We start from the raw sequence: 24605 nt of genomic DNA, 5'->3' as shown, positions 1-24605 counted from the left end.
GCTATTTGATGGAATACTTTTAATTTTATTTTTTAAAACCCTGATTATCACATTCATTTAAATATAAGTCGAAATATATCCTGCCTTTTCCGTTGTAACTTGTAGGAACACACACACACACACACAAAATTATATTTTAATCACATTGTCCGGGTAGCAACAAAAAACAAGAACAAAAAACCCAGACTTTGTGTCACTAGAGCAATAAGATGAGGAGTCTCTCCTTCAGTTGGAGTTACTAAGGGGGTGAATTCATATACATTCCCCGTATTTTGTGTATAATTTCTCTCTCTCTCTTTCACTCTCTCTCTCTCTCTCTCTTTCACACACACACACGCACACATACTTGAGACAGTATAAAGTGCGTTGCTTTTATGCTTACGACCAGATGCCACACAAGCTAGAAATAAATTGGGTATAAATATAAACTCGTAGATGGAGCTTGCATATGGCTAAAATTATTATTAGGCCCTATTAATTATGCAAAAATCCCACCTATTTCTCTGCAGCCCATGTGGGTGGAAGTGTGTGGACAGATTAGGAACGCTGGCAGCTGTATGCAACCAAGAAGACGGGAGTGTGTGTGTGTGTGTGTTTTCTTTAATCTGCCTTTATTCCCTGCGTTTGATGTTTTGGGGTTATCATCATCATCCTGCAATACAATACAACATTCTGGCTACTAAACTATAAAGTGGTCATTTATTTATTGTGCCTTTAATTGGTTTTTTAAAAATCGAAACGGGCAGCGTAAAGACAATGGACAACTCTTTTCAAAGCCGCCTTGCTTTGCCTTCACCCACCGACCCATTTGAAGTGTGTGTTTTTTCAATTAAAAAAAAAAATCCCGCTTGTCTTTTAAAGGATTAACTCTCGTCGTAAAGCGACCAATTTCGACTCCTTCCTTCACCCGCAAATGTTATGGAAAGTGAATTTTAAAAGTCCAGCAAAGCGGGGTGAGATGGATGTTGGGTTACAGGCAAACTCAAGAGAAAATTGGACAACGTTAAAATGTCATATAGCCCAATCCACAACTCAGGTCATCCTGCGTGCATGTCTGGACGGAAACTCAAGTGACTTTGGTGGGATCCGCAGCAAGTATTTCACCATATTTACACTCTGACATCACGGAAGTGGGAATGAGCTCATTAATTTCGGTGTAGGTTATTGGGAAGGGGGGTGGGGAATTGTGTGTTTCTTAAATCCTTTGGGTAAGGGCGCCCATCTGCGATCCTCAGTGCACTAGTATGAAAGGGTGTTTCGCTGAAATAAGGGGAATTTACAAATGCAAAGAGATTGGCAGGCCCCAGATCTCACCACGATTTACCCGGATGTGTGTGTGTGTGTTTTAATGCCATCAACGGGATGGCGGGGCCAGGAATGCCAGATAAATATGCTTCGGATGACCCAGGTGCCAAGTTAGAACCTTAGTCCTGCTATTGTCTGAAATGTTCAAAAGGGATCGTATAGTAGTGGCGAGGAAAATCTAGCCCGGGGCTAAAGGAAAAAAGGCAACCAGCTTAAAAACAGAAAAAAGAACCCTCCCAAACAAGCATATCCCATAGAAAGAAATCTGACTATTTAAATAGCTCCAGCCAGGAGATTTCAGCCTGCCTGTTTTGAACGCGAGGGATGCCTTCAAACGAGTTCCTTAAAAGTTGCTTCTCTGCGCAGGTATAGAGAGATCCCCGTTGTGAATGAATGGCCGGTCTGAGTGCAAGCCTTTGGTCTTTCCAAAGCCTCCTTGGTCGCCTGGCGCGCGGCTGAAAAGTCCCCGAATCGTGGCTCTTTATAGATACCCTCTTTGAGCTGGCTTTGCCGCGGGATTCTATGTAAAAGGGGTATCGCGTCCTCTAACAAGATCCGGAGCAGGAAGTCTCGATCCAGCTCACCCCACCCCCCCCGTTTTTAAACCAACAGCGAGTGGAAAACGGAGACCGAACTCGGACGTGGGGAGGGAAGCCCACCATCTCCCCTCGCTGTTTCCCGACAACGCGGCGGTCGGACGGTGCCCTCATCATCCCGCGAGTTTTTCTCGGGCAGAGCTAGGTTTTAGAAAACGCGTTGCTCGCCGCCTTAGGAAACTCTTGCCAGGACATTTCTCTGTGGAAGTTAATAATCGCAGCCCGACATCTCTCTCCTAGGCCGGTGCCTGGCGCGCCCTTTGCTGGAGGCACCGGCAAAAAAATACCATGCAGAATCTGAACTCTGGATTCCAGAAAGGAAAGAGGATCTTTTGCGAGAGGGTTGGCATATTTGTGATAACAACGAGAAGCGGGGGAAGTTGAGCCAGAAAAGGCGAGGGGAAAATAGGGCGCTCACTTGACCCTGCTGCATGTGGGGTTAGAAATTATTTCCCAAAGCCCAACCTTTGCCCTAGTGTTGGCGTTTCTGGCTACCTCCCCGTCTTTTCTGAGACTTCTGGGACCCCCTCCAAGATGAGATCCCTTTTAGCTCCAGATCTGAGTCTTTCCACCTTCACCCCCACAACCCCAGTGATCTTTCTTCTCATCGCACAGTTGTCCACTTCTTTTTAGTCTTCTTCTTCTTCTTCTTCTTCTTCTTCTTCTTCTTCTTATTATTATTATTATTATTATTATTATTATTATTATTATTATTATTATTATTAATTCTACCAGGCTGACGAAATAACCCAGAGCCGTCGAGGTCGCTCAGACGCTGCCCAGGCCCAGGCGCCCTTGACTGGAATGGATCAGGATTGCGCCCACAATAAAATGCTGAGCAGGGCCGGGGTGGCGGCTGAGGTGGAGTGGTGGTGGTGGTTCTGGTTGGCTGGGAACTGGAGGGATAATTACGTGGCTTAAATGCACAAGGCAGCTCCTAAATCTCCGCAAATAGATTTAGGCGTGCTGCGAGCCCCCTTTTAAAAGCGTCTTTAGCGCCATAAGCCGGAGCGATTGCGATGGCCCGGGCCTTGCCCTTCTGCCGTTCTTTGGCTGGCGCAGGCAGATCAGACGGGAGCCGAGGTCGGGCCGGGCCGGCGGGATAAAAGAGGCGAGCGGCTGGAAGCCGGACACCAGGCTCGTGGGCAGCGGGTCAGGCCAGGCGGCCCCCGCCCGAGGCTCGCAAGCTGCTTTCCGCAGCGCGCAGGTGGATTAGCTGTCTGAGGTGAGAGCGAGACCTCCAGCCAAAGTGAATTGCAATTCCCCACCTTCCTCTGTTCCCAAACCTCAACAGGCACAGAGGGATCCAAGAAGTCTGGGATCCTCTCGGGTCCAGATCCCCAGAAGGATCCCCATGCATCCTTGAACAGAATGGAGCGTCCCCACCCCATTTTTCATTGAGCCTCTTTAGGATGGGGGGGTAACGGCTTATTTCTCCTGGTACTGCCCTTCTCTCTGGGTTTGCTGGGGGAAGATGCGCGGGATTGGGGGGGGGGTTGTGCGTGAGAGAGATAATCGATCTACTAGTTGCCCATCTCTCTGCAAACTTCTCAAGTTGCTCCTCTCTCTTCCAGATCCAAGTTAACATTCACAAATCTCTTCCTATCCCCTAAGAACCACACGACGTCAAGAATTAGAATTGGGTAACTGAGCAATTAATGTTCAAAATTAATACTAACAGAGTCAGAATTAAAAGTCTGGACGGTCTATTTGGAACAGGGAAATCCCTTTTCAGCCCACCCCCGAATATATTGCACACACACCAGTTTAGAAAGTGAGAGAGTCCACACACCGACTCTCCCAATAACAGCGAGCAGAGCAGGGGGAAAGCGATATCAACTTGCCAGCCTGGGGGAGAGTCTTCCGACTTGCAGACCATCTGGGTTTGGGTTGCTCAGCAGAGAGATTGAAAGGTCTGCTCTGTGCTAATTTTGGACTATCTCTCGGAGGTCCAGTTTTGGTACAGCCTGCAGGATAGGACCCAGGCTCTGTAATGACGCAGTGGGCGCTTAAACCGGAGTAATGGCGTTTACGCGTCAGATGGGTTCCCATGAAAACTCCGTGAGTCATAAAGTGGTTCGTGATGTCCACATATAATCATCTGAGCGAACCACCAGAGGCTGATCCCCCCTGTAGCCCAACTGTGAATTAACAACATTAAAACAAGAAGCAGAGAAACAGGACTAGTAAACAAATGTAGGTGGGACGGCGGTCACTCCCGGATGTTTTGGAGTTGTATTCCTGGATCCCAATACTGGACTGAAATCGTTGTCCCTTTTGGCTGTAGTGGACCAAATTCTGTCAGATACAAATCTTCCTGCCTATTCTGTTTATGAACTGTTGGTTTCCTGTCCAGAGCGCATTTCGTTGGAAGAGGCCGCCTCCAGTTAGAGTGGAATTTACCTCGAAGTAATTGCGTGTGTACAGGGTTGCAGTCCTGGCGTGGCTGAACTCTCCTGGTCTTGCTTAATCCAGCAGCAGTCAAACAGTATCAAAATATATACCAGATCTCGGGCATATAGGTGCAGGATGAAGGGTTGAAAAGAAAAGAAAAGATGTGAGGGTCTTGATTAATTCGCATTAACGGCTTTATTTTACATATCGCATCAGATTACTGATATGAAGCAGAAATTAAATGATAATAGAAAATCGAGCGAGCCAAGCCGGAAACTTTTAAGGATTTAATTAGCAATTTTGAAACCCTTAATCGGATTGGAGCTCCAGCCATCGAGCATAATTTGGCGGCACTCTGCCCAGCACATTTTATGTGTTTAAAACTATTTCTCTCTCCCTCTCTTTCTTCTTTTTCATAGTATCATTTACTCAGAGAGAAGCAAAATGTGGTTCAAATCATGTTAAGGATAGATGCAACTTTCCACGAAACATCTCTCTCTAATTTTGTATGGAAATTGTTTATTCGCATTATTTTGAAAGAGCGTGGCCTAAATATTAATATAAACAAGTTCTAACAGGCCAGAGAAAATGCCAATTTTGTTAGAAAACAAATTATTACATTAAGAATAATTTTTAAAATAATTTCTATGCCTTTTCTAATTCAGATGCTTTTGCAAATTAACTTGGGCTTTAAGCTATTTCCACAATGTGTGCTCATTACCAAATGTTTTATTTTTAAGAGTCTAGTGTTCAGCAAAGACGTTTTTGAAAAAAGTATTCTCTAACCAATACTTCTTTCATCCCTTAACAAAATATATGTGCATGTAGCGCCGCCTAGTGGATGACGTCTGGAAAACTCGAACACAGAGATCTTCTATCGCAGAAGAAGAGATCTTTCTCTACACACACATACACGTTTCTTGTAATTTACCCGTTCATCATTAACACTGCTATAAATGCATGGTCTTTTACACTTTCGAGATGTTATTATATCCAAGGCGTGATATAATAATTTTGCTATTTTTAAAAATCATACGCATAAGAAAATTATAAACTTATTTTTACACAGGAAGTGTCTTTAAAGACACACACACCTAGCTCATCTACTGTATCTTATTATGGGCTTTAGTACCCCATCCTAAAGAGCACTTGCGACTAATTTGCAATGGAATGGGGACTAATTTGCACCCGATAAAGTGGACAGTGGGTCAGGAAAGCTTGCGCCACCATAGAGGCGCTACGAGACTCTCTGTCGTATTCATGTCCAAAAAAAAAATCAAAGTATATTTGGAATTGGGATGGCAAACGCACTCCTCAAAAAACAGAGTGAAACGTCGCATCTTTCCTGTGCTAGTTGCCAAAATGCTGGTTAGCGAAATTTATATTTGGTGCTGCTGTCTTTTGCATTTCCGAATTATAGGTGCCGAATATATAGATTTCTCCAGAATTTTATTTTTTAAAAAATCAGACGCGAGGAATATAGCTCTTCGCCCCCCCACTCTCCACATTTTTCTTACATTCCAGAAATGTTTTTATCCGGGCTCTATTGAAATACCAGTTTGCTGCTGCAGCAACAACAAAATCCATCCCGCTCCTTTTCTTGGAATTTAAACCTTTGAGTGCATTTGAAAATGGATTTTGGACCCCTCATTTGCAAATCACTTCCGTTGAAGTCTGTATTTTCAGGCGAACATCTTCCCAATTTTCTCCTTTGGATGTGGGAATCAAACTCCCATTCTTTGCATCTGGCAAAACCCTGAGGTAAGGAGAGGAAGCGACTTTTCCTTTCCACCTGATCTATACTGTACTCGGAATGTGCCTGATTCCTAGCCTAGGGATTTGAGGCGATAAACCTCACACCCACACCCACACACACACACACCCCAAGACCAACTAGACTAGATAATAAACTAAGGGCTATGAAGCGCTGCCCCGCTCCGCGCTGGGACCAGATCGCTCGCGAAGTCCTGCGCTGCCTTTTACGCGCGACAGCAACCTGGACACGTTGCCCCAGGCAGTGCGCCAGCCAGTTCCCCCTGGAAGAGCTCCCTTGATCTCCGTTTGGACAGGGACTTCCACGAAAATTGTGACCCGTCGCTGGAGCCCCCTCCCCACTTCCTCATGCATGCCTGACGTCCGGAACTCTTAATCCCGATCCAGCGACCTCTTCGCTTGCTCTCTCCAAATCCCACCGCTCTCTCCAGCTGCCCCTTCTCGCTTTGCCTTCGGCGGACCAAGTCGCGTCGACAAGGATCAGGAGCCTCGCCAGGCTAACTGGCCCAGCTAGTCCTTCCTAGCGCGAGGAAGAAGGCAGATAACGTCCATAGAAATTCCCAAGCAAGACCTTTCCAAGGATCATGGCACAGTACCTTCGGTGCTGCAATAACCTTCACCACGAAGCTGTGATTATTCCACCACCTCCGTCTCTTAGCATCTTTAAAATGGGCATTTGCTATAATAATTAAAATCATTAGGGAACTTTCTTGTGGTTTCTAGCAGAATCTGGCTCGAACCTTTAAAAGCGTAGATTGCGTGGATTAAGCATTTGGAAACTTCAGATTAGATTCGTATTTACAAGTTTCTAGTCCTCGTGGTTGGGGGGGGGGAGGGGGATGTACCAGCAGTGGCGAAATCCAGAATGATTAGAATGAACGCAAACCCCAAGCCAATTTAAAGACTCGCACATCTGATGAACGATAGTACTGCAGCTTCCATTGTCGAAGACTTCCGTTTTTCGGAAGGATCCATGCCATTTTTCGCGTTGCCCCTCGGCCTCGAGTCTATATACCGGGGTGGCTAACCCGCGGGTTATCTACTGCCCTAAATATCGGCCGTTTCTCTCCAGATTCCTTTAGAGAAGAATAGGGGGAAAGCCCTGATCGGTTGCCCAGAAGTCTCAAACTTCATAGGTCCTCGAATAGATGGTGCACAAGATGCTGATGTGTATTATATTCATCTAATTCACACAATGTATTCCTTCTGCCCGTGCCTTTGCCGTGCTGAAATTCATTCACTCACTGTCCTCGTTTTCTCTTCTGTAATACTGCATGGGGAAAGATATTACTGTGTCTTCTTGGTCTGCCTTACAACAATTCTCTGCGCAACGTCAACTAAGGGTGGGACTCCAACTATAGTCATACTCAGAGTAGACCCATTGGAATTAAGGGGCACGACTAACTTGGGTGGATTATTTTCAGTGGGTCTGCTCCAAGCGAAATTTAGCTGGATACAACCCGAAGGGTCTTGTAGGACCTTAAAGGTTAGCCAGCGTTCTTATAGTACAGGCCACATCGCCAGATGCATGAAGCGTAATAACCGGTTATTAAGGATATGTATGTAGGTGTGGACAAAGATAGAGATATGATTATTGTAATAGTTCCTGAGTTCACAGGACTGCAAAGTGCTCTGAAGCCTCTAGACCAGTGGTGGCGAGGTAGCGCACCCATTTATCGCGGGCAAGGATTTCACACAGTGCATGTGTCCCGCTTGAAGTCAGTGGCAAACGCCTCTATCGGTTTCCACGGGGTCCTGCGAGGGGCCCGCAAGTCAAGCTCATGCTAAAATGGAGAGCTCCTACTTGAAGTCAGTTGTGACTAGTTCGTTGGATACTTTCGTTGCTACAAACGAAAGCACGAGAAATACCTCGACCCCTGGGGTGAAGAAACATCCGGGACATTTCGTGTATGCGTCTGTGGAGAAGTTTATCCACAATCCAATGACACCCATTTAGTCCTGCGCTCCCGGACGCGCTCCCGCCGGAGCCGCTTCCTGCTACCACTGATCCATAACCAGATAGGCCCGCCGGGCTTCTTTCCGCTGGTCGGTTTCCAAGACTTTTTGTTTATTTCCCCATTCAAGAAAGAGCCACCTTGAGTCGGCTCAGTGGCGTCACCCAGGCCTGAAGCGAATTCAAGCTTGACCCCCAACTCATAGCGCCTGCTGAAGCGGTTTGCGGATCGCAGCTTCTTCTGGGCTTTGGCGAGCTTTAGGCCTTCCTGGATGAGCTTGGTTTTGCACCCACCTTCTCCTTTTCCTCCCGCTTTCATTTTTTGAGTTGCAGCCTCTCTCCCCCCCCCCTTTCTCCCCATTTCCAGCAGTCTGGAGCGTGAATTACAGAGGAGACAGACAGAAGGAATTTAACCGAGGAGACAGAACACATTCAAATAATAAGTCAGCCCCGCTTCTAAAGCACAGATTCAATATTAGCACATTAAAGTGTCATTTAGGATACTAATTAATACTTATTTCGTTTTAAATCATGCTTTTTTCAAGGGCTTCAAGAGCGTAATTTGCTTGCAGTGGCATCTTATGACTAGGAACATAAGTATGCGGAATTGAGACTCACACACACACACACACACACACACACACACACACACAAACCTTTGCTGATTCCCTCCCTCACCCAACTGTGCATTTCCCAAACAGCAACGCTCGGCAATCCCACGCTCGCTCCCGAGACGTGACGCGCTGAGATAGAACTTGGCGTTTCTCCTGTGCGCGGAGTTTGGCTGGGCCTAATACGAATGTGACGTTTAAACCAACGCAAAGAGGTCTTCTGAACAGGCTAGAATAAGGTCGCAGGTACACTGGGAGCCTTGTCTCCTTTCCCAAGAAATCTCCAATATTGGGATTTTTTAAAAGACGGTGTCCAGTAATGAAGGGCGGCTTCTTAGTTAGGGAACTGCAGTTGTACAAACAGGTCCAAGTTGCAATCCACAATCCCCCAGCCTCTTGAGCTGCTCCTTCTCTTTTGAATAGGGTTACGCATGAGAAAACGGCTCCTGTCTCTGGAGTACAAGAGGGCATGCTCAGGGCTTTAGAATTAGCTCCTTAGCTGTGTGCCTTTGGGAGTAAATTCAACCCAAAAGGAATGGGCCGGGCGGTTCCCAATCTCTGCCTTAACTTCACACTTCTTCCCTAAGCCCATTTAGGGAGAAGTTCTTTGAGTGAAATTCTTAGTAAGTTTTAAAAGGGTGGGGCAGAACCAGGGTGCCAGTCTGGCATCTAAACCTTAAAGCCTATTTATTATTGTGGATTTTTAATAATGTTGCTGAGAAGCAGGCTTTATGCCACTATGTAGAAGTAAACCTTCAGGTTTTCCCACTTCCATTTAGCTCATCGGCTTAATGCCCATATCCTAAATTCGTCAGGTAATGTTTTGAAGAGCGGACATCTATGAGAGGGGTCACAAAAATAAGCTTCAGAATTCTGTTAGTTTTTAATGACAGAAATAGGTTTGTTTGGGGTGAAGTATTTGACAGATATAGAAGGAAAGTAAAGCTTTCATGGAAGCGTGAAAAGGAAGTTGGGAACATTTTGAAACTGAACAAAAAGTTCCCTTAGGCCTAATCCGTTTTGATCCGTAGCTACGATTCTCCTTTTTTGTAACCCTTTTTGAATGCCTGGCACGCCCTGAGTTACGTTTACTTAGACTCTAGAGTAAGTAAATCCCCCGGAGCTAATCCTCCAAGTAAGAGGACTTAGGATCTAGCGCAGCCGAAGCTGCGACGACTTTGCTAAAGATTTGCAGTCACTTTTGCTGACTCCAAAGAGCTTTTGCTCCGGAGTAATTGTATCGGGAACCCCTTCCCATTTTTTCTCCTCTTCCCGTTGTGGCTTTTAAAACAAGCCTGTCTTACATAAACTTTCATTCAAGTCAAGGTACAGAAGGTGTGCGCTTGAGGATTTGCCCGCGGCACTTGAGTCCACGTGCGCTTAGGACTGGACGCTTCTAGTTCCATTGACTGAGTGGGACCTTAAGATCAGCTTAACCCTGTCCGCTGGAATGTGGATCAAGCTCCGTGTGTGCGCAGCATCGTAACTTCTTGAGCATAAAAGTCCTACCTTCTCATATTCCTTCGGGCACCTAACGTCTGAACTCCTAAGCTTATCTACGACTATCTCCCCCGTGGACACACACCCAGTCTTGCATACCTATGCAAGCCAGAGAGTCTACGGGAGCTAGCTTAGGTCAGAAGACATTGAACTGGTATTTGAACACAAGGGTTACGGGATTCCTTCATCCAGCTGAAAAGGTATCCTAAATTGTGTGGCCCCACATGGCACGAAAACGACTCGAGGGAAGTCCAAACCAGAGGACCCGAGAGAAGATAGACGGCGCGGACTGGGTCTCGTGTGTCAGACTGCCTTGTTCGTGATAGTTTACGCACTCGGAGGTTCGTGGGTTGTTGTTTAATTTAACGTCACACAGGGCAACCTGTTTTGTTGGCTCGATTCCGAAACGGAATCAGAGACATTTTTAGCTTAAGCATTGGGGGCGAGCAGGCGGTGGGGCTGCGGGAGGATTTTCTGTTGTGCGAAGCCACGTTTCTGAAGCTGCGCTGCGGCTGGTTTTCGACGGGGCGCCTGGTTCTTCTTGTCTGCAAGACGCCTCTGCCAAAAGGCACCTGAAACAAGCCGCTCGTAAAACAGGCTCCGATGAAATCCTTGCTTGTAATGACACAAGCAAACCAACCGACCGACACCTCTTTAAGTGACAAACGGGGTTTAGGGTATTTGGCACCGCAGCCGGGATAAAATGCCAGGTTCCTCGGACTGAACGTCCGACCGTTTTAAAACTGACTTCTAGGCGAGTGCTTTCTGTCTAAGCAAGCCTTGGAGCGCAATGGGATCCTCTCCGGAGCAAACGTCCTTTTGAAAAGGCTCCTGTCCTCCCCAAACAGAAAGGATGTTTCACTGGATGCCAACCTGGATGCCCTACGTCCGAGGAAGGGAGCGGGAGAGAAATATACACAGCCTGCCCCCACGCTCCAGCTGGGATTTGCTTGCGCATAAGTGTGCGTAAAGATCTGGGAGAATGCTATGTTTCGGCTTCACAAGGTACAAGCTGAAAGTTCTCGTCCTCAATCCACTCCCCTGTCCTTGAAAGCTAGGAGAAACATTGCTCCCTTGTTGCATTCCACAGACAGGAAAACAGGAGTGCAGTGGACCGCCCTCCGCCTCCCGCGATCCTTTCGCAGGTTGCCTCGCTGACCAGACTCAATAGAAAGCAGGCGACGTTGCGATGACGAACTTAGAGCGGCGATCTGTGGTATCAATGGCTCATTGGTCAGCTGCTCCAGACTGCGTTTCTTGGTTGTGTGTGAGAGAGTGGAGCGATTTCAAGTTTGTTCAAAATGGGGTGGTTAGTTTTGCAGTTGGGCGAAGGGGTGGTATACATTGTGAGCCTGTGTGAGTTTGTGTATATCGGATATCCCTGGCCTAATATCACAAAAACTCCTTTCTAGCTACAAAGATGCACATCATTATCCTTTTGGAAAGGATTGGGAGAAAAGATGCAGTGCGTTTAAACTGTGCGTTGGACTTACCGGTATTTAGTGGGTTAAGGATTTTAGAAACACATTTTAAAAATCATTTTGGAAAAAAGTAAATTGAAAATAAAATATTTTAATAAAGATAATAAAAATATTCAAGTCTGACTCTAATTTCTTTCCGGGCCCCTTTTTGGGGTGTGTAAACTTTTAAAATAAAAGATAACTTGAAACGAATGGCTGGGACATAGAGCCACTGTGAGCTGATGCTGTGATTTCTGGGAATGGTAAGAGAAGCAGTCGTTGCCCAAATACACATTGTTACACTTCCCTTCAAGTAACTTAAGTTAACTCAACAGCGGAAGACTTTGGAGTTATATTTGCCCCCTGATCGTTACATAAAATGAAGTGAGATTACAGATCTGAAATTCTTACAGAGGTCATTCTTGCTTGTACCATGGCAGGGAGTTCATTTTCATCCCTTTCTCAGCCCTAGACAGACTAAAATAAAGCATCCAAAATAAAATTGGGGGGGGGGGGAATCACCAGCCTTTTCCATGGAGAGCAATGAGAATGATCTCACAACCATTAATGTGAAATATTGGCTTCACATCAGGCAAGAACAGCGGACAACAGACCTGAAAGGAAAAATATGTTCTGTAGAGATTTAATTGGTCAAGTTTTAACGACAGGTTTTTCCTATAGAATGCAGGGTGGGGTGGGGCATTGATCTTAAAGCCAGCACAGATGGTTAGATGTTCAATAGGATATGCAAACGAAAGAAGATCTTTGTGAAGATACAGTGTATGATAAAACAGCCTGTTGCACAATAGGTAACACCTCAAGGCTAAACCACTGAGGTGTGCACACTCCATTACAAGAAGTGGGGTTTACTTCCAAGAAAATTCCTGGGGGTGGGTGAAAGAGGGAGGGGGAGCCAAAGAGGGAAGTTGGGAGAGAATGTTCAACACACACATATTTAGCCATTCCAAAATGATCTAACCAATAGATAATTTAAAAACAGAGGGGGATTTATGCAGAGATTTGATAGATGCAATGATAAGTGAGGATATGATATCATATGGCAACAGTATTATGTACACAAACCATACAGACACAAAAATAACAATTCCCACACACATCACAAAAAGGTCAGTCATCGGAATCCATTTCTCAAGGATTACTCCAGTTTATCAAAGTTCATCTGGGACGTACTTTCTTAGGTTGCAACTAAGCTGATGGTGGCAAGGGGTCAGCAGGGCTCAGTAGAATTCTGTATTTTGCTATCTCTGGCTCATGGGAACAGCTTCATTGAAACCATGGAATTATTAGGGAAGATGTAGATAGGACCGTCAGCAGTGGTGCCACCAAGAGGAGACTTTGGGTCCACAGCCCGGCTCAGCAGAATGAGCAGGAAAGCCCCTAACAAAACAGGGTTCCCACTTTGAAGGAAGTAAAGTCATACACATTACCATCTAAAGAGGGAGGCCTTGAAAGGTGATTAAATTCAGAGCCTAAAATTATCTAGCTCTACCTAACTGGCCACCTGGAAAAAACCTGTAGGGTACACACGTGAGTGAAAAGCCTCTGAACATGTAGGTATCCTCCTACTACCACTAGCATTTCAAATGGTACATCTGAGGAAGGCTGGGCCATGCATTTGTGCTGGAAAGCAGTATGAGATCCCACATGTGAGAGGATTGTGGCATGTCATAATCCACATGTAGGTTTCACATTAATTGCTGCATGGAAGGGTCTTCTGTAAGAGAACGTTGTAACATTTCTAGTGAAGTTTTAGTGTCGCTCAGAATCACAGAGGCTAAATAACCAAATCTTTGCAGAGCACAAAGACCTTTGCTATGCTCAACCTTTCTCTCTCCCCCACTCCTCTTTCTAAACGAACTGTAGAAAAGTGGACAATAACTGTAGAAAAGTGATCTGCGGATAATTGCATCAACAAACTAACATCTGTTTGCCACTACAATGCTTTTTTTTTTCTTTTGCAAGGAAAGGATGGTCTAAGTGCTTGCTGAAACTTGTTCAGACTTTTTTTAAAAAATGTGTTTTGAAACTCATTACCATACAGAGAGCAAAGCAAATAGCAGTAGCAATTATTAAGCTGCAAGGAGCTCTGATTGACTGCACATGTGCTAGGGTTCCCCAGCTAGCCAAGCCTGCTTTGCATGACCACTTAAAGGAATTATTTCTCAATCAGCCTAAATGGAACATGTCTGCAATAAACAGGTGATGCAAATCTGTTTTTGCTACTCACAAAAGCCATTCACAGAAGCCTCCATAAAAAGCTATGAGTGCAACACATTTCCTACGCCGGCATCTGCGTAGTGATGGTTGAACTCTCATCATATTGAATTATAATTTAGCAACCAATTGTGAACATTGTTGGGAAATCCCTACCCCCAAGAGTTCTAAACTGGCCTGCATGAGGGTGGTGTGGTTTTGCAGTGGCTCTTGGGAACTGTAGCACAGAGTGAAACGGGGGGGGGGGGGAGTGGAGAACAACAGCAGTTCTGCCAGGAGTAAGAGGGGGGCACACCAGGGCAGTGGAAACTGGTCCATGAGGGTGAATGCAGCAGTGCTCCACCAACATTAGTAGGCTCTCAGCCAGCTCCCACCTGCCTGCCTTCCTATTTGCAGCCAGCCCAGGAACTGTCAGCTTCTTCCTTCTCAGTGTTGCCCTTGTAGAACTCAGGAGGGAGAAGGGTGGGTTCAAAACTAGAATGAATAGGTGCCACCTGTCATTGTCTCTGGTGCCACCTACTGTTGGACTCCCTGCCTTTTGCCCAGTCCATGCACTACGGGTCTGCTTAGGGGGTGGTTTGGCCTTTTGTGCGAGGCCCTGTACCTCCTGACCCTCCCCTCCTTTTCAAATAAACTTTGCTTACAGAATGACAGCATGTGCTACAAAGCACAGTACCAGTGAACACCCAGCTTCACCCTTCAGGTATGTGGGGCCCAAGTAGTGCCAGATATACATCCAGGATGAGTGGGCTACAGCCCAGGGCATCCATCTAGGTCCTAGGATGACCTTGGCCTCTTGCCATTTTTTTTAAAGGCAGCTTTTACTATCTAGGCCCAGTTGCTTAGTAACATCAAACATGTGGTGCATGAGTCTCTATGACTGTATAACAACAAATGCGTACTTACCATTTAGTAAGAATCAAATGGTAAAGTCAGCTGTGAAGCAATACAAGTGTTCAGATCACTGTGTATCATTATAGTGTGCATTTTGAGAACAAGTGAGGATTCTTTTTATATCACTATAATATTTAATTTTGATGTTATATGGCTTTGTACAACAGGCAGAAGCAGCCCTACAGAACCCCCCAGATACAGAACATTTGTTTTCAAACAGAAGAAAATCAACCAGACTCCCCTGATCAGTCTAAGCAGACTGAAGAACAACCCTGGGCACCCAAGTGGCCAGCCAAGCCACTGATCAAATAATATTCCAGGAGAAAATTCAGACAGCTTTTCCAAATGTGGAAACAATTTTCAAATTGTGCCTGTGTTTAATGGTTACAAACTGTACTGGTAAAAGATAATTTTCTACACTAAAAAGGATAAAGGATGATCCATGGTCAACAATATCCCAAGATTGGTTGCCTGACCTAAGTGTTCTCTGCACAGAAAACGATAAACTGCAACTGACTGATTTTAATGATATAATTGATAAGTTGATGAAACCCTTGATGCCTCCTTTTTGTTTGATACAATGGAGTTTATTTATTTTGGTGTGTAAACAAAGGGGTTTCCTCTACCTGACGTAGTGAGTTGATTTTCATATCCATGTCCAAATATTTATTTCTTAATTTTATTCTACAAAGCCACCATCTTTCACCCTTCATGTTAACCTCTGTAAGCATTATACATATCACAGTCAAATAGGCATGGTACAAAAGAGAGGCAATTAAATGAAGGTAAGGGGACCTGCCACAGAGATGAGCAAAAGAAGGCCCAATCTCTTCCTTTCTGAGCTGTTTCAGAAAATTATTTAAAAGTTCAGCAAGGCCCCAGCCATGAAGAATCCAAGGGAGGGAAACCAACAGCAAGAATTTCCTCTACCACTCCTCTTTCCCTGATGAAACTGGGGGGGGGGGCTCCCCCACCCTGTTGTGAGCCCCTCTGCTCCTTCCTTTTCCTGAAAGCCTACCTTCCAGTTGCAGTCAGGGCTGTGTGCAAAGGAGAGAGCTGCTTCTTGGATCTTGGCCCTAAAGCCTGACTAGCAGGATGTTCCCTGTGCAAAGTCCACTGCGTGTTTTACTTGGCCAAGGCTTCTGGCTCTTCCAAAATTCCCAGGTACCAGGATTTTTGCATGTGGGTGAGAGTGCCTGAGAAGCAGCCTTCTCTGTTGCCTCCCTTCCAGCTGCTACTGGATGGCACCTTTTGGGGGAAAGGGGAAAGAGCACAGAATTGGCCCAATTTAGAGCATAAATAAGCTTAATACGTCATTACTAGGATGGGGCTGTTTTGACCCTCCCCCCATTCTGAAATTTGGCATCATCACTGCATCCTACCCATGAATGACAACTTGTGTCTGAGAACTGATCTTTTACTTAATTTATTATGTTTACAATTTACTTCATTTGTTTTTACAATTTCTAGCCAACCCACTTTTGTAATTGGCCCTGTGAAATACAGACTAGGGAATCTACATGGAAGGGTTGTAGCTCAGTGGTAGATCATTTATTTGCATGCAGAATATCCCAAGTTCCATCTCCAGCATCTCCAGATACAGCTGGGAGAGCCCCTTGTCTGAAGCCCTGAAGAGTGGCTGCCAGTCAGAGTAGACCATGTTGAGCTAGATGGACCAAGTATATGGCAGTTCCCTATATTCCCAATCAATGGATGGTTGAGGCAGGGCGAATCTGTTGTACTCCTTCTGTTTATGCCTAACTAACTCAAGGAGACATAAAAGTTCCAAGGAATTGTGTGTATCTTCATTGCAATGGGGGTTCTGTACTATGGAGGGCTCAGCCTGCCTTCAGACTCCCATCTTTGCCTTTTATGTGGTTTGTTGCCAACAAGGTCCCTTCACCCCACCAATAAAATATCTTAGGAGTCCCTCTGAAACTTGGTGGACATTGGCATTGAAATGGTGTGTGTGCACCACATCATGTGATCAATTATGCAGGGCGGGACTTACCTGCTCCCCCATATTTTATTCAAGTTTGCACCCCTGCAACCCAGCACCCAGCAGTGTGGATGAAGACACAAGAGACAACTTCCAAACTATACAGCAGATGGTTGAGGTCTTCTAAATTTTTAAAGCCATCGGTGCTTCTGCACAGCAGTTTATTGTAGACTAGTGTGCTGCTCTTGCATACGGGCGTTGTGTGCTTCCCACACCATGGCATCCTCATCAAACTGTTACCCCATATTTCCCCATTTAATTCCGAGTCAGTTTTTGCAGAAAATCCCATAAGTGAAAAACAAAAAAAATCCACAAAAGGTAAATTCAGATTAAATTGGGGGGTGGAGGACAGGATGGCATTTTGATGAGGATGGTATGTGGATGCTGCAGAAAACAAAACAAAACAAAACCTTTCATGAATGAGCAGTGCACTAGATCACAATAAACTGCAATGTGGAATTGTCCAGTGTTATTGACTGGTTGTGGTGGTTGTTTTCTCCTCACTTAAATCTTGTTGAGCAGCTACAAGTTTGATATAGAAACTGAACCAACAGTGAGAATCACTCAGAGTCAACTGATGACACACATTCATGTGCTCTTGAGGCTGAGAAGAAGTGGTCTGCCCAAGACCACCTAGTGAGCCTAGGTCTGGTTGGCATTGATTGAGACTGAAGCTTAAGTTCAACATTATCCACTGACCAGCACTATCATTGTTACTATTTTAAGCTTGCAGAATTCTCCTTGTATAAAATTGGTTTTGGAACCCTTTCTAAATATTCAATTTTCTCTTTCCTGGCAAGCTAGTCCAATAGAAAACACACCCTATTGGCTGGTTGCGATTCTGCCAGACCACAACTGCAAATGCCAATTGCCTCTCAAAACTGTTTGGCACTCGGTTGACTGTAAAATGTGCCACTGGTATTGGGGGGGGGGATGCTGGTCAATTCACATGCATCCCAGTCCAGCAAAACCCTCAGGCTCTAGACAAATGTATAGCTGCATCAGTCAACAGGTGAGCTTTGTAGATGCAATTCCCTGGGTAGCATAATGAAAGATTAGCAGCCTCTTGAAGACTGGAATCCATGAAAAGAAAATCAAGGCCAACAGTAATGGGTTATCTGCAAGTTATTGATGCCATGAGAAGTCCTCCCACCCTTAAAAAAGAAGAAGAAAAGAAGATAAGAGAAATCAAGGCATATGCCACCACAGTCAAAGGAAGATTCCTTTTTTTAAAAAAATAATATTTATTGCTTTTCCAACAATTTAAACACTACAAAAAACAACAAAAGAAAAAGAATGGACAATACAATGCAATGCAAAAACACTACATAACACTAACACTAACACAAAACACTAACACATTAAACTAACAAAACAAAAGCAATTTAAAACACATCAAATAATTTCAACATCTTATCTTTCATTCACTTATTTCAATGACCTCCTCACACCTCCCTTTTTGTATTCCACTTCTATTAATTGTTTCAGCAATTCCTTTCCATCTTCCTCTGTTTTCTATCCTATAATTATCTTAACATTCTAACCTTATTTTTTCCTTTAATATTCTATTAATCTATTTATACTTAATTCCTTATAACATTTCTACTAAAGCCATATAACTTCATTCCAACATTCTTCTAACATTCATTAATTTTACAATATTTCTGTAAATAGTCTTTAAACTTTTTCCAGTCTTCTTCCACCGACTCTTCTCCCTGGTCTCGGATTCTTCAAAGGAAGATTCCTGTAGAAGTAGCTGTGAATGATAGTTTAGAATCACAAGGACTTGTAGTGGGGATGGTGTATCTTGTCATGAATGAAACCTTAGTCACTATCCAAATGGTGCCTGTGCTAATCACACAATCACATTATACACAGCAATATTGTTGGTGATGGTGGAGCTATCTAAAAAGCTATCTAAACCAGCAACCCCTCAAATTGTGCTTAGTTCCATGCAACAGCAGTGCAGCCTGGGATCTGTCTCCCTTCTTGCATAATAATAATAATAATAATAATAATAATAATAATAATAATAATAATAATGTCAGAGCTGCTTCCAGATCCTAGCTCACAGAGGATCACGCTAGCCAACATTCACTTTATAAAAGTCTTTATTGAGTTACAGTTTCCATTCTCAAGCTGCCGCGTGCAGCTCTACGTCTTATGGGTTAGACCGGCGAAGCTCCGTCTGAGTCTCCGCCCCCTGTACACCAGCTTAATACCCTAGCCTTACTCCACCTTTTCCGCCTGACCGTTCTTCTCTGGGTCCCTCTGCCCCCCGCGGTCTCTTCCTTCCTGGACTCTTCTGACGCTGACCCCCCGGACCCTTCTGTCTCCTTGCGTCGGGCTTTAGGACCTGGCTCCCTTTCCGGGCTGCTTACTGTGCCACCTTCCTGTGCATTTGAACTTGGCGCGCGCGCCCAACCTTCCACTTTCTGCTTAACCGTTTCTTCGCTCCCCGATGGAGGTGTGGCCACTCCTGACTCATGCCCTCCCCCCTGCTGCGAGCTGCCAGAGCTCGATACCTGGCGCCCTTCCTCTCCACTGCGCTCTGTTGGTGACGCTGGTCCCGATTTCCAACTGCTGCCCTCTGAGCCCCCTCTGGACCCTTCTTCCTGGGGTGTCCCCCTAGGCTCCCCCCTTGCTCTGGCCACTGGCGCTCCTTTCTGTGAATCTTCTGATTCACTGGAAAGACTCGGAGATCTCGGGTCGTCATCATCACTCATCTTTTCTTCGGCCTCCTCCCCCTCGCTCTCTGTTTCCTCCCTTGCCCTCGCCTCTGCTCCTGAACCCCTGACAAATAATAATAATAATAATAATTTATTTATACCCCACCCATCTGGCTGGGCTTCCCCAGCCACTCTGGGCGGCTTCCAAAAGAATATTAAAATACTATAATACATCAAATGGGTTCAGTTATGCTTTCATTTCTCACAAAATGATCCTGTGTACGAGCCTCCCCAGACTCTAATGTGTCCATGAAGTAAAAAATCCGACAACAATATTGGTTGCACAGATGTCAAGTGCAGGTGTTAAAATAGTTTATTACAGTGTAATGACAAAGTGAATGAAAGTTTGTGCAGAAGTTAAGCTCAGTGAATTGTGCCTTGAGTAATCCATAACCATGTTATACGCTGCAATCTAATGCCCTGCTTTGTAAATCTGGACCACATTGTAATCCGTTTCTCATTAAGAGCATTTCATGTTGGTTTATGAATCACTTTCTGCAATGCCTAAGTGCACTTTAGCACACTTCATCTCTAGTCTGTAATTTACTACTTTTAAGAGCATCATGGCTAGAACTCAGAGCTGCTCCTGGGCATCCAATAAGTAAAAATTAATTCTGACTATATCTGCTGTTCCGAATATATCTGCTGTTACATCAGAATAGTGGAATGTTCCAGGACAGCCCAATTCAGCATTCTCAGGGACCAAGCTGTTCTACAGATTATTGTCCATAGTTCAGGAGTATATTTTGCTGAACCAGCTGATACTCATGAGTGATCATAATAAGAACTGGATCATACCAAAAACCTATCTAGTCTAGCAACCTGTTTCTCCCAGCAACCAACCAGTTGCATATGGGAAGCCCACAAGCAGGATGTGAGGGCAATAGCCCTCTCCCACTGTTTTACTCCAGCAGCTGGCATTTGGAGGCATGGTGGATTCATAGTAAAATTGGCTCCATCTCTTATTATTTATTTCAGACCCACTTTTCAGGGCACACAGCCTTCATAAGGTAGCTTGCAAGATTCTGAAATATATGAAAATTCAGTTGCAGCAATTTAGCCAAACAAAGACTTGTATAAATATGTCTTCAGTATGTTGTTGATGATGATGACAATGACTAGCAGTGATCCACAGACATCATCCACTTCATAAATCAAAGACTAGCAGTGATGAGGCCATATTTATCTTCCTATTTGATTTCCCCTTCTCTAACAGAAGCTGAACTGCAAACATTCTTATGTTTGTTTAGTTAGCAGTTTGAATTTTTGTGTGACTATCCCCTGCCTTCCTACCAATTTACAGAATTAGTACGAAAGACTTCACTACAGCAAGCATGATGAAATAGCATTTTCACATACATTTATTGTTATCACTGACATTTGCTGTTTTTACTCGTTAAGATATCTGACATGTAAAGAAAGAAACTGGTCATACATGTGGAGTTAATGAACATAGAATCATAGAGTTGGAAGGGACCTTGAGGATCATGTAGTCCAATCCCCTGCAATGCAGGAATGTGCAGCTGGGATCGAACCTGCAACCTTGGTGTTATCAGCACCATGCGCTAACAAACTGAGCTATCCAGTTATGATAGTCATAAAAGATGGGATTCATCTAATGAACTCCATCAGTGGAAGCCCTATGCAAGGGCTTGCACTAGTACAATGGGGCTTTCTCTACTCTCCTCCCCTTGAGCTCCCCAAAATTCATTGGGGAGGCTAAGGGGGATTGTTCTGTCTGGCAAACTGATATACTTGTGCAGCCAAAACATTTGTAATAGTGCCACACTGAATTCCAACCAAAGGCTTTTTGATATTTAATAGCAGACATAAACTTGGCACATTTAATGCCCGAAGTACGTTGGGGCAATTTTTTACTCATTTTCTTCACAATAGCTCTATGAGTTCGGTCAGTGTTCCCATTTTACACATGACACAAAGAAGCCAAGAGGTAGTCTCTTGCCCAGAATAACATGGTTAGGGTGGAATTTGTCCTAATGTGTTCATGGTAGTCCAAAATCTCTTTAATCTCCCCAAAATCTTTGTCTTGAATGTCTTTAAATTCTTGTGGCCAGCTAGCGAGAGTTTCATGTCAAATGGTGCTATAAACTGGATTGTGTTGCTAATCTACTCCTTCTGATATTGCATGTAATAGAATAACTATACTGGCCTTTTTTCCAATTCCCAGAAAAACTAAAATTGAAAATTGTATACATTTAGCATGTGTTGACAACATTTTTATTGCCTCCCCACCAAAAAAAACTCTATGTTCTATATCTTATGCAACATTATAGCACATGGTAAGTGATAAATCATTGCATGAGTAAGTATTGAAGGCTCTGGAATGTGTATACACATCTCATCTACATTGTCTATAATGCATACATCATATACTTAAACGAAGCAGCTTAATATAGGATTTCACTATAGTTATTATTCTTTCCAAAATGGCAACAGTGATTGCTTATACTTTATTAGAGTCCCGAGTTAGAAAGTAGATATAATTCAAGGCCTGTTAGAATTAATATGATACCCCTTCCCTTATTTTCATAGTCTGAAGGCCAAATCTTTGGAGGAATAAATTTCACTAAAAGGTAAAGGTAAAGGACCCCTGGACAGTTAAGTCCAGTCAAAGGCAACTATGGGGTTGTGGCGCTCATCTCGCTTTCAGGCCAAGGGAGCCGGCGTTTGTCCACAGACAGCTTTCCAGGTCATGTGGCCAGCATGACTAAACCGCTTCTGGTGCAATGGAACACTGTGATGGAAACCAGAACGCATGGAAACGCCATTTGCCTTCCCACCACGGCAGTACTTATGTATCTACTTGCATTGGCATACTTTTGAACTGCTAGGTTGGCTGGAGCTGGGACAGAGCAACGGGAATTCATCCCATCACGGGGATTCGAACCGCTGACCTTCTGATCGGCAAGCCCAAGAAACTCAGTGGTTTAGACCACAGCGCCACCTGCATCCCTAGCACTGTATCACCACTGTGGCTGAGTACACGCCATATATTTCAACCACATTTTTCCTCTCAAGTTGGTTAAAGGTGCTGAGAGTGTAGCACTATGAGAAGCAAACTACAGTTCCCAGGATTCAGGGGAGCGAGGTGCTTTAAATGTATGGTGTGCACACAGCCTGTATGAGTTGTAAAGAACAAAGGACAGTAAAGCACAGGGTGGAGAAAGCATTTCTTTCCTCTCTCTTCTATTTGATTAATTCCATTCATTCCAGGTGCCATAAGAAAGCTGCAGAGATAGTGAAGGATAGTGCGCACCCCAGAAATGATCTCTTTCAGTTTCTGCCTTCTGGAAGAAGGTACAGGGTTATAAAGACTAGGACTAGCCACCTGAGAAACAGTTTCTATCCAAATGTAATTTTGGTTTTAAACGCAGTGTAAGGTAGTCTTTATGTGGGTATATTGTATTCAATTATGGGGTATCAGAGTTTTTAGGGGCTGACCAGTCTGGGATAGCTGGGATAGCAGGCTTGTGGGTTTTTGAATGTCTGATGTAGATTTTTTTCAATTTCGTTGTTCTGTATGGGACAATGACAAGATTATCGTATCACAATCTTTCAAGGTTGTAGCCATTTGTCTGACCTGTGATATGATTTGGAATGATAATTTCAGGTAGCCTTTTCAGGAATCTCTGACATAGTGAATTCAGCAGAAGGGAAGGTGAGATGTTTTTTGGGGGGTGTATCCAAATTTTGGCCTTGAAAGACCAAAGTCTGCCCCTGGGACATGTCTTTCTCTACTGTTCCCATTCTTGCCTGGAGGTGATCTCATAAAGGAATCTGCATAAGACTGTGAAAGAGAAGAGACTTGGCAGTCCGGGAACTCAGTCTGAACAACATGCAGTGCTAGTGCTAGTTGTCTTCTGTGCTTCTAGGCTAAATAATTATTCCACATAAACATTATGTTGGTAAAATGGAGGACTGACCGAAGTTTAAAAACAATAAAGTTCAGGTGACAGTCCAGTGCAGGATCTAATTTTGCGCTCACATGTGTCTGATGAAAGAAGCAGCACAACACAGTCAGGATGAATGAATTATAGTTACTGAAGATCCCTGCCTGATTAACTACAGAGGATGGATGGTATGTAATGTAAGGGGTATGTGGACATACATCGAACAAAGACAATAAAAATAAATAGTGAACAGCTGCCTCTTTTGTTAAGCTTGGATGATCCTGAAAGCTTCCTGAGCCTGGGATCCTGCTAAAAATACAGTATATGATCATGTGAGATAGATACACAGAAAAACACATTAATGAATCAATCTAAGCTAATTTATATGGGAAGGGAACATTCTCAAATCCAGACCAATATGTTAAATAAAGAGAGTCAGGAGTGGACGAATAAGCTGCATCCTTGGCAATATATATCAAGGAGTTGAGCAAGATGTAAATAAAACTGAGGTTATACCACGTGGTACCATTCAGAGATGATTGTCGAAACATTCTGAAGCATAGGTGGGGAATATTTCCCCCCGGTTGTCTGCTTCCTTTGGGGGAAAGTGGTGAGAGTATGCATACCAGCAACAGGCAAGGCCAAAGCATGCATATTGTCATAGGATGGTGGGGTTGGTCCAAGCCTGTGGTTTTATATCTGTAAGATTCTACAGAAAATGAGGCTGCTAAAGTGGTCAGACCAGTCCCTCTGTTAAGTTGATGACTCTAGCTAACTCTGTTAATTTACCCCTTTGCATGAATGAAGAGCACAGGTGACTGGTTTCCACGGAACTACGAGATGGAGATACTTTCAGAAGGAGCTAAAAGGGGCAGGCTCCTCTTTGTTTGGCTGGAGGCGATGGCATCAGTAAATGTAGGAGAGCAATAGACTTAGACCAGTCTTGTTTGGAACCAGCTTGGCCTGTTCTCTGTGCTGTGTCCAAATCTATGCTTTGGGTGCACTCCTAGAAATCTAGTATGGGAGGAAGATCTGTTGGAGTGTTGATGCTGTGAGCTCTTCCATTTTATGCTCAGCCTGTTTTTATGTATAAATAAAGTCAACATATCTCAAAGACACAACCATCTTCTGTGATCTTCATTATGAGAAAGCCAATCCAAGGTATGTGGTGGCACCTCTGAAGCTTCTCACTGCTGGGAGATTGGCATGTGAATAAGAATCCAATCACTGCTTTTTTCAGCTGG

At 44.3% G+C, this 24605-nt stretch overlaps 1 long non-coding RNA gene across 3 annotated transcripts in view; it reads left to right on the top strand.

Annotated features, from left to right (window-relative positions):
- LOC308586450 overlaps positions 1–24605 on the top strand; it is a 70460-nt gene that overhangs the window by 1080 nt on the left and 44775 nt on the right. The window lies entirely within an intron of this gene.

This window comes from Podarcis bocagei (assembly GCF_964188305.1).
Source record: "Podarcis bocagei genome assembly, chromosome: 4".
Taxonomy (NCBI): Eukaryota; Metazoa; Chordata; class Lepidosauria; order Squamata; family Lacertidae; genus Podarcis; species Podarcis bocagei.
The sequence above is the reverse complement of the archived record's forward strand: the minus strand, read 5'-3'. Positions and strand labels throughout refer to the sequence as shown.